Source organism: Rhamphochromis sp. 'chilingali' (assembly GCF_963969265.1).
Source record: "Rhamphochromis sp. 'chilingali' genome assembly, chromosome: 6".
In the NCBI taxonomy this organism is placed as follows: domain Eukaryota; kingdom Metazoa; phylum Chordata; class Actinopteri; order Cichliformes; family Cichlidae; genus Rhamphochromis; species Rhamphochromis sp. 'chilingali'.
The window spans coordinates 22,752,407-22,764,658 of record NC_137933.1 but is presented as its reverse complement, the minus strand read 5'-3'; the positions used below and the strand labels follow the sequence as shown (position 1 = coordinate 22,764,658).

General features: G+C 40.8%; 1 long non-coding RNA gene across 1 annotated transcript; it reads right to left on the bottom strand.

Moving 5' to 3' along the window:
• Nucleotides 1–253: 253 nt before the first annotated feature.
• On the bottom strand, nucleotides 254–11,955 carry LOC308398962. Its single transcript, XR_013972046.1, has 3 exons — nucleotides 9,822–11,955; nucleotides 8,938–9,016; nucleotides 254–1,104 (listed from the first exon to the last, which is right to left on the bottom strand). It is a non-coding gene; the product is annotated as an uncharacterized lncRNA (long non-coding RNA).
• Between the last annotated feature and the right edge of the window lie 297 nt (nucleotides 11,956–12,252).

Below are 12,252 nucleotides of genomic sequence, written 5' to 3'. Positions count from 1 at the left end.
AACTTGTTGGGAAATACTTCTCGAAACAACGTGCTGCTCTAAATAGCCTGTAATGTTTCATGTTGTGGTTAAAGATTGATGACAGCTGTGTGGTGCGATGTAAATAGTTTGCATTTCATTTTTATGTGATTGCTGTGTACATGTGAATAGATCTATAATAAAGAAAAACAAACAAATATACTATTCTTTTTTGTTTTTTAAAAACAACTTCACACAAAGTACAACTATTTACAATGTATTGTACATCCAAAAAAACAGCTTTAAGAATACTCAACAGGAGCAAGTGTCATTTGGCCCTGGTTTGACAACAACACTGGGGCACATATTAACAAAAACACAGCAAACCTTAACGATCTTATCAAGAAGTGTTGTGCCTTCAGCCTCACATGATAAGAGTAATCGGATTAGCATTGTAGTGTGTAACATTTTGAACTTGTTGCGCAAACCACCTATTACTCGCTCAACATGAATTCTCAGGTGGGCAATTGCTCTCGTTTGTTCAACGTCCCTTGCATCAAGTTGACAGTAGCCTTTTGTGAAAGCTGGAATCTTGACCTCGGCACACATCATTCCTACAGCATCTCTGATGTCAAAGCCTCTGTCAGCCAATACTACGTCCCCTGGTAACAGCTTTTGAAGAATGCCACATCTCTTTGTGATGTGTTTATCTGATGCACGACCCCCCCATCCCCTGGAAATGAAAGAAATAGCTCCATGGGGTGTAATCCTGATGAGGTATTTTATGGTGTGTGTACCCTTGTAATGAGAGTATGTTTGTGCGCGTGCCTTTAAATTAGATGGTCTTTCTGTTCGAATCTCAAAACAGTCAACAATGATGGCTACTCGTTTTCCAAAAGTTTCAGTAAACTGTGGAGGCATTGTCGCCTGCAGACAGTCGGTTTATTTCTGCTCTGCCCTGTTGACGGCACACACAATCCTTCGTCTGCCCTTCAGCTTCCATGACACTGTCACTCCCATCACCACTGTCCACATTTGCAGCTGGTACGTCAACCTCCACTTGTCCAACACAACTGCTGTCCACTGCCTCCATGACATGGTTATTTTGTTGTTGTTCTTCTGTCAGACCTTCATCGAACATCAAGCCTGTAAGATAAAAATAGTGCATAGACATAAGGTTAATGTACACCAATGATCCAATGACAGGTGTGTGATTCATCTTTAAGTTATGTGCGGATTAGTGTTCCATAAGAGCAATTTAGTATGTTTTTAGAGGGGGGGGTGTTAACCTGCAATGAGTGCTCTTTTTCGCTTCTGTTGCATACGCCTTGCGTGCCGGTGTTCTGGGAATTTCTCCTACCCCGTAAACCGTCCTACCCGTTGTTCCTGAGCATGTGCGCGCATGCGCACAACACAAAAAGGGAAGCTAAGCGCATCCGGCTGTGATTTCACGCTACTCCGTTGTCATATTTGCAGGAGAATAGGTAAGTAGTAAGTATTAGTACTTTTTATTGACGTTGATACTTGATTTTTTAAGCCTTTGTGATTGTTTGTCAATATTAAAGTGAAGTCGCTATCTGCTTTCTGCACAAAACTGTCGAATTTGCAGATTTGGTGAAGTCTGCTGTCAAGTTACTGGACACGTGGTATTTGCACAACACTTTTGAGTCCGCAGCTTCGGTGTTTTAAGGCTGTTTCGGTAATGTCGTTATTTAATAAGTTAAATTATTTGCATTGTTAACTGCACATATTGAAGCTCATAAGAAAATGTTTACTGACATTCGTAAATATGGAGAAGTGGGAAGAGATTTACGCGTTCATTTCTGCGGGCTCCTACCCTTCAGGATATGACAAGGCTCAGAGGCAAAACCTCAGAAGATATGCCTCAAAATTCAAACAAAAGGGTCAGTAATTTATTGTTAATACTAACAACTCATATATGTGGTTAAATTAATTTCTAAATATATATTGTTTTACTGCAGATGTAGAACTCTTTGTTGGAACCAGAAGAGTAGTAAAAACCATGGATGATGCCAGGAAGATATTTCATGAGTTTCATTCATCTCCAATTGGAGGACACACTGGCACACACAAAATGCTAAATGCAGTGTGTTCCAGATTTTACTGGTTTGGTATGACAGTTGACATTAAAACATGGGTATGTATTAACTGTTTGTACTGTTGTTAAATAGCGTTTAAAATAAGCAAATTTTTTGATATCAGTTAAAAGAGAAACTGTACACTTGCAAAATAAAAATAAATATGGTTAATTAGTGATATTACAGTAATAACCTGTAGGCCTGGCAGAGATTTGAAGACACGCACACAAACTATTGTTGCTAAATAGTTTGTTCGTTAGAGAATATGTCATTAAGTGTTTTTGTTTTTTGTTTTTTACAAATGAGAATGTTGAACATTTACGTGAACTCCATAAATATTTTTACCTTAAAGATTCAGGAATGGGACCAGTGTCAAAAAGTTGGGAAACCACTGACTGCTGTGCTACCGTTGCAGTGTATTCAGGTAAATATTATGCCCCGTTTACCCATCAAACTATGCTTGTAGCTCATATTCATAAAGGCAGGAGGGTTTGCCAACTAATTTTAACCATCAATGTTAATGTGTACATTATACAAATTGTTATTCAAATTATTAATTTGTCCTTGATAGGTGTCTGAAGTGTGGGAACTTATTGGTATAGATCTTACTGGACCTCTTCCTAAAACTTCAAGTGGCTTCCAGTATATACTTACTGCAACTGACTACTTTTCAAAATGGGTTGAAGCTTTCCCATTAAAAACAAAATCTGCATCTGAGGTAGCCCAGCACTTGTGCTCCATTATATATAGACATGGCTGCCCCAAAAGGATTTTGTCAGATCAAGGCAGAGAGTTTGTGAATGAAGTAAGTGTTAAATAATTTTCAGTTACATTTTTTAACTTTACTTCACTGGGGTCAAAGATTTTTTTCTTGTGTGCTTGTATAAGAAGTATAATTCCTTATCTGTTGAAGCTCAACTCTGATCTTTGCAAGTTATTGCAAATTGAAAGAAGTGTCACAGCAGCATACCATCCACAGACCAATGGTCTAGATGAAAAGACCAATGACAACATAAAAAGGTATGCCTAATTTTTATCTAACAGTTTTTAATAACATTACTTATGTTATTCAAACTTAATTGTTACTTAATAATTTATTAATTTCTTTACTTCTAATTAAACTTTCATTACTGTCTTTACATATTTCTATGCCTGCATTTAGAGCCCTCTGAAAACTGGTGAATGACCAGCAGAATAACTGGGATCTGTATCTAGAGCCCACCCTGTTTTCACTTCGGTCAAAAGTACACACCACAACAAAATTCACACCTTTTTTTCTGATGTATGGAAGAGAGGCAGTATTTCCATCAGAAGTGCCTGCTGAAGTGCCGGTGAGTGTTTGTCAAATTCTTTCTATGTTAGAACTAAGAATTGAAACCATTTAAGAAAAAAACCCAGTAATGTCTTTATGAATATGATATCATCTTGTTTTAATCGCTAATATCTACAAAATTTTAGATTTCCAACATCATTCTGCCAGACGACAAAAGGTACAGTGACTATGTACAGTCTGAAAGTGAAGCACAACATGCAGTTAAAGAAAATGCACAAGAAAACATTGCGAAGTCACAAGACAAGCAAAAGGTTGCATACGCCAAGCGGGCCCTGAAAAAGTGCAAAAATGTTGTGTACAATGTAGGGGATCAAATTCTGCTTCTAAATATGAGGAAACGTGGGCGAAAAGGAGGAAGACTTGAACCGGATTTTTCAGGTCCCTGCACAATTGATGACTTCAGTGGAAAATGTGTTAGACTGAAAAACTTAATTTTCTGAAGATGAAAGGAAAGGAAGAGTCCCGAGTGGATTGGAAAATGGAGACTCTGCCACACAACAAGCAGATGGACTCCTTCAGTTGTGCAGTTTTAGTGTTGAAGGTATTTAATAAGCAATTGTATTTAATGTATTTAACTAGAATTAAGTTAATCAATTGCAATTACTGTAACATATTTTACAGTTTGCCGAACACTACCTTCTGAGTGGAGAGGTTACTAGGGTGCTGTCCACTCCAGAAGCCATTGGGCTGCACCGCACTGAAATTGCTTGCGAACTGCTAGAACATCAAAGTAAGTTGAGTCATGTGCTTTTGTATTGCAATAGCACTTTCAGTTTTGTTTAAAACTGTTAGGTTGAACGTCAGTGTGTTTCTAGGTAATGCTGATGACTACTGTGTCGTTTGTTCCATGCTGGAAGCCGATCCTGACTCCAGTATGATTGAAATGGTAAAACAAATAAACCACAAATGCAATATACAGTGGCTTGCAATAGTATTTGGCCCCCTTGAACTTTTCCACATTTTGTCACATTACAGCCACAAACACAAATCAATTTTAATTGGAATTCCACGTGAAAGACCAGTACAAAGTGGTGTACACATGAGAAGTGGAACAACAATCATACATGATTCCAAACAATTTTTACAAATGAATAATTGAAAAGTGGGGTGTGCGTAATTATTCAGCCCCCTGAGTCAATACTTTGTAGAACCACCTTTATCTGCAATTACAGCTGCAAGTCTTTAGGGTCTTTCACGTGGAATTCCAATAAAATTGATTCATGTTTGTGAATGCAATCTGACAAAATGTGGAAAAGTTCACAGGGGCCGAATACTTTTGCAAGCCACTGTAGTAATTATTTTCTCATCAAATTCATAATGTTGGTTAGCACACTTACACCCCCCCCCCCCCCCCCCTTCTCCCTCTTCAGGTGCAGTGCGAGTTTTGTTCCAGATGGGCACATTTTGGATGTGCTCAATATGAGAGCAGCCTGGTCAAGTACCTGTGCGACAAATGTGCATAATTTGTACACAGTTTCTTTTTCAGTTCTTTCTCCCTGTGTTCTGTTGGATCTATAAATGTCAAATATATGTATCTGTAAATATATTCAGTAAATATATACTGTAACTATAATGGAGTGAATTCATTGTCAAAGTTTATATAGTCAGGTGTTCCAATCACTTCAATGGTGACAGCTGTATAACTTAAGCACCTTGGCATGCAGACTCCTTCTACAAACAAGTGCCAAACCATGCTACTGTTGTTATTATAAACTAGAAGCATAATTCTGACGGGAAGAATTACGTGCCAAAACATGCTACCTTTGTTAATAAGAGCAAGAAGCATAATTCTAACGGGAAGAATTACGTGCCAAAACATGCTACCTTTGTTAATAAGAGCAAGAAATATAATTATTATAGGGAAGAATTACGTGCCAAAACATGCTACCGTTGTTATTATAAACTAGAAGCATAATTCTGACGGGAAGAATTACGTGCCAAAACATGCTACCTTTGTTATTATATATTATTATTGCTTCAGACATTGACCCCCAACACACCTTCCACCTCTCCCCCCTTCACCCTCCCCAATCCAGTCTCAACGACCTCCACCAAACCTCTCACCCCCCTTTCCTCCTCCCTGAAACTCAGAATACGCACTGAGGATGTGAGCTGACTATTCCAGAAACAGAAGCCCAGGAAAGCCCCCGGACCAGACGGCGTCTCACCCTCCTGCCTCAAAACCTGTGCTGAACAGCTGGCTCCCATCTTTACTCACAACTTCAACAGATCCCTGGAGCTGTGTGAAGTTCCCTCCTGCTTCAAACACTCCACCATCATCCCTGTTCCCAAGAAACCCACCATTAGGGCTGCTCGATTATGGCAAAAATGATAATCACGATTATTTTCACTGAAATTGAGATCACGATTATTTGACGATATTTATTTAACCCTTTAAGACCTACCATAGAACCAAGTCCACCAGAGCTTATATTATTTTTTTTACATGCTGTAGTGCCATTTGTGGGAGCATTTCAAGTTGCTATACATCAATACAACTGTTATAGCCCATATTTTAATAATATGTATGCATTAAGTCCATAGTAATTACATAAATTGCAAAAAAGTGCAATAAACTACAAAAAAAAATTGAAAATCGCTTTTGTTTTGTTTACATATATTTCTACTTGGAGAAATTTAAGAGGCTTATCCCTCAAAACTTTAAATACAATAAAGTTGCAAAAAATAGTTTACAACAACAGGAAATTTATTTTGAGTGTCTTCATAGTTTTATTTTGGAGATACAGCAATTTTTATATACTGCAGGAAAAACAAAAAACAATCCTATGATGCAGATTTGCAAAGAAAACAGCAGGTGCATCATTTCACTGTGGGAAGTGTTACGAACAGCTGATAGGAACGGCAAAACGTGTTTCTGGAATATTATGTTTTTGTTCCTGCAAGCGCTTTTTATGCAATTTTTGCAAAGCTATATGTGGAACGAAACCGTGACCGAGGACAAGCTGATGGCATCAGATGTAAGTACAACTCCTCCGGTTTCATATGCAAAACAAATTATTGCGCTAGCTTACACGGTCCAGGTTCTACAGGGATTTAAAAATAGTTACGCAAAACGGAGCGTGCTGCTCTGACCGGCTTTAAAGGGTTAACAATGACTTTAAAAAAATAATATAAAATAGTGTGCAACACCACTGAAGTTTTTTTTTTTTTAAACTCTCTTTTCAACCAACGGCAGTCACTCTCCAAATAACTTCTGCTTAGCTTTCCAAGCTTCCCTCGGGTCCTCTTAATCAGCGGTCTCCAACCTTTTTTGCGCCACGGACCGGTTTATGCCCGACAATATTTTCACGGACCGGCCTTTAAGGTGTCGCGGATAAATTAGGGAGGGGCTAATAATCGGCTCAGTCATTTTTAATGATCGTTGAAAGCCCAGATCGTAATCGTGATTAAAATTCGATTAATTGAGCAGCCCTACCCACCATCACAGGACTTGAATGACTACAGACCTGTCGCCTTGACGTCTGTGGTCATAAAATCCTTCGAACGACTGGTGTTAGCCCATCTGAAAGACATTACAGGCCACCAGCTGGACCCTCTGCAGTTTGCCTACCGGGCAAACAGGTCGGTGGATGATGCAGTGAACATGGGGCTGCATTACATCCTGCAACACCTTGACCACCCGGGAACTTATGCCAGGGTCCTGTTTGTGGACTTTAGTTCAGCTTTTAACACCATTGTGCCTGAACTTCTTTCCTCCAAACTCTCCCAGCTCAGCGTGTCACCAGCTACCTGTCAGTGGATCACCAGCTTCCTGACAGACAGAAAGCAACAAGTGAGGCTGGGGGAGATCACCTCTGAAACCCGGTCCCTCAGTATTGGTGCCCCTCAAGGATGTGTCCTCTCACCACTACTGTTCTCCCTCTACACTAACGACTGCACCTCCAAGAACTCGGCTGTCAAACTCCTAAAGTTTGCATATGACACCACTGTCATTGGCCTCATTCAAGATGGTGATGAGTCTGCATACCGGCAGGAAGTTGAGCGGCTGGTAATCTGGTGCAGTCAGCACAATCTGGAGCTGAACACTCTTAAGACTGTAGAGATGACAGTGGACTTCAGGAGACATCCCTCAACTCTGCTCCCCCTCACCATATCAGACAGCCCTGTGTCGACTGTGAAGACCTTCAAGTTCCTGGGTACAACCATCTCCCAGGACCTGAAGTGGGAGACCAACATCAACGTCATCCTCAAAAAGACCCAGCAGAGGATGTACTTCCTGAGACAACTGGGGAAGTACAGTCTTCCACAGGAGCTGCTGATCCAGTTCTACACTGCGGTCATTGAGTCTGTCCTGTGCTCCTCCATCACAGTCTGGTATGGAGCAGCCACTAAACAGGACAGGAGCAGACTGCAGCGGACTGTACGGGCAGCAGAAAGGATCATCGGCGCCCCCCTGCCCTCCATCCAGGATCTGTACCTCTCAAGAACCAGGAAATGGGCAGGGAAAATCATCACAGACCCCTCACACCCTGGACACAGACTTTTTGATCTGCTGCCCTCTGGCAGACAGTACAGAAGCCTGCAGACCAGGACCACCCGACACAGGAACAGTTTCTTTTCCCTCGCCATCTCCCTTCTTAACAGTTGACCTGTCACACTGCTCCCACTGCCAGACTGCAGCTGCACCTTATGTACATTTTGTAGTATTCATTCCACCTCATTCATTTCTGTATTTTATGTATATAAGTTTAGATCCGTTATTTATAGTTGGTTTACACAGCTTTGTGTATGTATGTGTAATGTGTATATATAGACGTGTGTGTGTGTGTGTGTGTGTGTGTGTGTGTGTGTGTGTGTGTGTGTGTGTGTGTGTGTGTGTGTGTGTGTGTGTGTGTGTGAGAGAGAGAGTGATTTACATTGCTGTGCTTGAGAGCCACCATCTACCGGAACCAAATTCCCTGTATGTGTCTGCACATATACTTGGCCAATAAACACGATTCTGATTCTGATAACTAGAAGCATACTCTGACAGGAAGAATTGTGTGCCAAAACATGCTACCTTTGTGAATGTGACCTACAAGCACACTTTAGTGGGTAAAAAGAAGTGTCAAACCGTACTGGCTTTATGAATATCAGCTACAAACATACTCTGATGGGCAAAGTTAAGTGGCAAACCGTCATACCTACTTAAATTTTTGCTGGAATTATTGTTTGGCAGCAGAAATGTGCATAAATTACAGCAGCAGCATCACACATTAGCATGTTTTATCTCATTATCTATGACTGCAGCGCATTGGAAAAACAAACAAACACTAAAAGCCTTTTAATCCGGTTGTTCAGTGATGACGCGACGAATCCTACTTCCGGGTCTAAAGTAGTCTGCGTTTAATATGGCTTTTGTGCTGTTAACATGTTTAATGTTATGTATTTTCTTCTATTTGATCTCAAAAAGCTCCTAAAACAGTCAGTGATCCCTGTTGACCTCCCTCGGCTTTTATTACCGCTAATCATTTATTTAAGCTCAGTTTTTAAAACCTTAGGATGTAACTACAGCCCAGCCCATGCAGCAGTATATGAATGACTAACCTCGTATTGTGGATGGATTATCTCAGTTGTTCAGCTGGCTGAAGTTTGGTCCTTTTACAGCATCCTGCCATTCTTATTTCTGTTAATGAAGAGACAATAATGATTTGGGGCATCAAAACCACTCTGGCAGCCTCTAAGTTAGTTGGTTACTATTCATGTTTCAGTGAAAGCTGAGTCACATCTAGGGTTGCCAACTCCCTGAAAAATAAATAAGGGACACCTTGTGGCCAGGGCCGGGCAACCCAGTTGTCTTCACCCTTCCCAGTGTGGTAGCTCTTTTTTTGTGTGTGAAATTATTTTTTAACCATTTGACTTGAACTTGATTTAAGCAGATGCATATTCTTTGTGATATGACCATATGGGAAACAAATGATCATTTAGCCATTTATTTTTAGCTCACAATGACAACATTAACACAGTAAAACAGGTCTCTTTCTTAAACAGAAGCCTGTCATGCTTAACTTTTGAGAATATAAGTAAATCTTTCTTTAAAAGAACTCTGTCCTACTTAACTTAAAATTATATAAATTAATAGAAAGCAATAGAACGAAAAATATTCTTGTAACAGTGCACATTTAGTGCATTTAGTACAGTTGGCTTCAGTTGAGGTATTATTTCAGCTTTTCTAATGCTAATCAGCTGCTCCTGTTTGTAAACCCACTTGTTCCCATGATTACGCATCTTAACTCATCATCATTATTCATCTATGTATTACTTTTATGTATTAGTGATCTATTTGTTGTAATCATCTATCCTTGCAGTTGTTTATTACACAAAATAAATTATATTATTACACTTCTGGCCACATAGCCCTGATATTCACTGCACATGCCCATATTACCTTAACCAGAGGGTTTAAAAAAAACAAACCAGTGTTTACATACCATATCTGCTTCTGCCGTGGCCTGGCGGACAAAAAATTGGTAAAGGGTTCCCCGAGCTTTCATGCCCCTCATGTTCTTCATGTGCCCACCAATAGAAGCATGCCTATGGAAAAAGTGCGCCAGCACACAGTGCAGTGCGCTTTATAGTGCACTTTTCCAGCCAGGTGTTTTCCTTTTCCCATTCTTCCCTGTACTTTTGCAGCCTTTTTTTTTCTTTCTCTGAGCGAACAAACATTGCTGCTCTAATGCTGGGCTCACACTGTGCGATTTTTGGCCCATTTTGAGCCGATTTTTGAGTCGTGCGACCGATTTGGTGATCAGCCCGATTTTGGCCTTCATCGTGCGTCGTGTAGTATACGTGGGGTAACGAGAAGCGATTAACACCTCACGACCAGCTCCCGATCATCAATCGCTCGTGAGGGTGTCACCGCAGCTGCTCACGCGCAAACACGTAAACGTCGGTGAAAAAGACGTTGCAGCACAGCTGTGCAGCGTGTGATCTGGACACAAGCGATGGAGGCACAACTTGTAGAACTTTGGAAAGCTCATCCGAGCCTTTTCCATGTGGCATCACAAAATTATCACGACCACAACAACCGTGAAAATAGTTGGATTTACATTGCTGCTCAATCACAGCTGCCTGATCAATGTTTTTCATTAGCAATTTAGCAAAGTTGATGTGGTGGTGTGTCTGTGTGAGTGAAAGACAGAGAGAGCGAGCGACAGATTTTCTGTTATAACCTTCATTTTATGGACGCACAGTGTGCCGTCCGAGACTTGCACCGCAGTGTCGGCGTTTGTTTCCCTGTTGGCCATGCTTGTTGTTGTGGTCATCGGTTGTCTTCCGGTATTTTCTCCGTAAGCGACCTTTCCTCAACCAATGAGATGAGCGGTAATCTGACTTGTCATACTCGAATTGTCATAAGTGTGCTGTCAGCTCATTGGTCACAAAGCAGGAGAGGGGCTGGGAATTATGTTTTCAAACAAAGTGTTAATTCCATTAAAAGTTATAGACTACTTTTGATTCTCACTGTATTACGGGACAAAGTGCGTCCCTTATTAGCTCAATACGGGACGTGTACTTTTGTTTCTAAATACGGGACGATTCCGTTTTTTAAGGGACGGTTGGCAACCCTAGTCACATCCGTCCTGCAAATTCAACTCTGAATTACTTTGTTTTAAAATGTCATCCTGCCATATTTGTTCCTGACCACCGAGAACACTCACGTTAATTTTTATCGAGTGGAAAAAAAGTTAGCTTGTTTATATTATGCTAACATAGCTGTGTCGCTAGCGGTCACATAGCACATCATTATATACCAGCTAGCCCAACTTCAGTAACCCTACAAACGTCACTGCTGTTTAGTTTTCGGTCTTCATTTATGCTGGAAGTGATAGCAGAGCTGTACGTTTTAATTTGTTTCCAAAACCCGCAGTCAGGACATGCTATATTGTATTTAGATAGAAGCTAGCGAGCTAACTCCCTGCTAACGAACCGTAGCTGCAGCTGTATCCTTAGTCTGGCCTACTGTCATGGCGGCGGGGGGCGTGGCCCGCCCCTGTGACATCACGCTCCAAAGCTTACAGGATGATGGCGTCACATATATTTAGAATCTTACAACAAATTTGGTCCTTTGATGCTTTGATGCGTTGATCCGCAAAAGTCTATAAATAGGGGTGAAAAGCAATGAATTTTAGTTCATTAGTTGCAGCATTTATGTTAGCAGAATTGAAACGTTCACCAAAGAAGTATTTTGAAACACCTGGATCCTTTTTGGAGTAGCTGTTTACAGACTCCAACATGTCTCAGAGGAAACAACCCTACAGATTTCGAAGGTAAGTTTTCTTTCTTTTTTCCTGTTTTTAGGTTGTTCACTGACAGAAAAAGAATCACACAAACTCACCTCTAGACAGCTGCCGTCTCCTGTAATCCTGCATGGTTTGAAGCAACGTTTTCTTTCTTATTTCTTTGTTATATTTATAATTATTTATATATTTACATGTAGGTAATGTCCTCAAGTTCTGTATAACCACTTTTTCCTCTCTCTGTGTTTGTTTCTCGTCTGTTGTTGTGTGTGTTTGTGTGTATTTGTCTCTTTCAAACAGGTGCCGGTCCTCATCTCTGCAGTGCTGCCGTCTCCTGTAGCGTTGCATGGTTGTAAGCTAAGTTTCCTTTCCTTTTTCTGTTCTCTTAGTTTTTGTTCTCAGGTTTGAAGTGTCTGTGTTGTGCAGCTGGTCTGGTCTGTCTCTAGACAGTTCAGGCTGCACCCACCAGCAAATGGTGGAGGCTCACAGCGACATACTCAACACACAAGTTTCTGAACTCTGCATGAGGGTTTTTCCGACGAAGTGAGGGCCGTGAGGCACAGCTCCCCGTCCCCCGGTGACCCTGCTAGGTCCACCTTCTTAGGGAAACCCTCTGCAGAGGAGC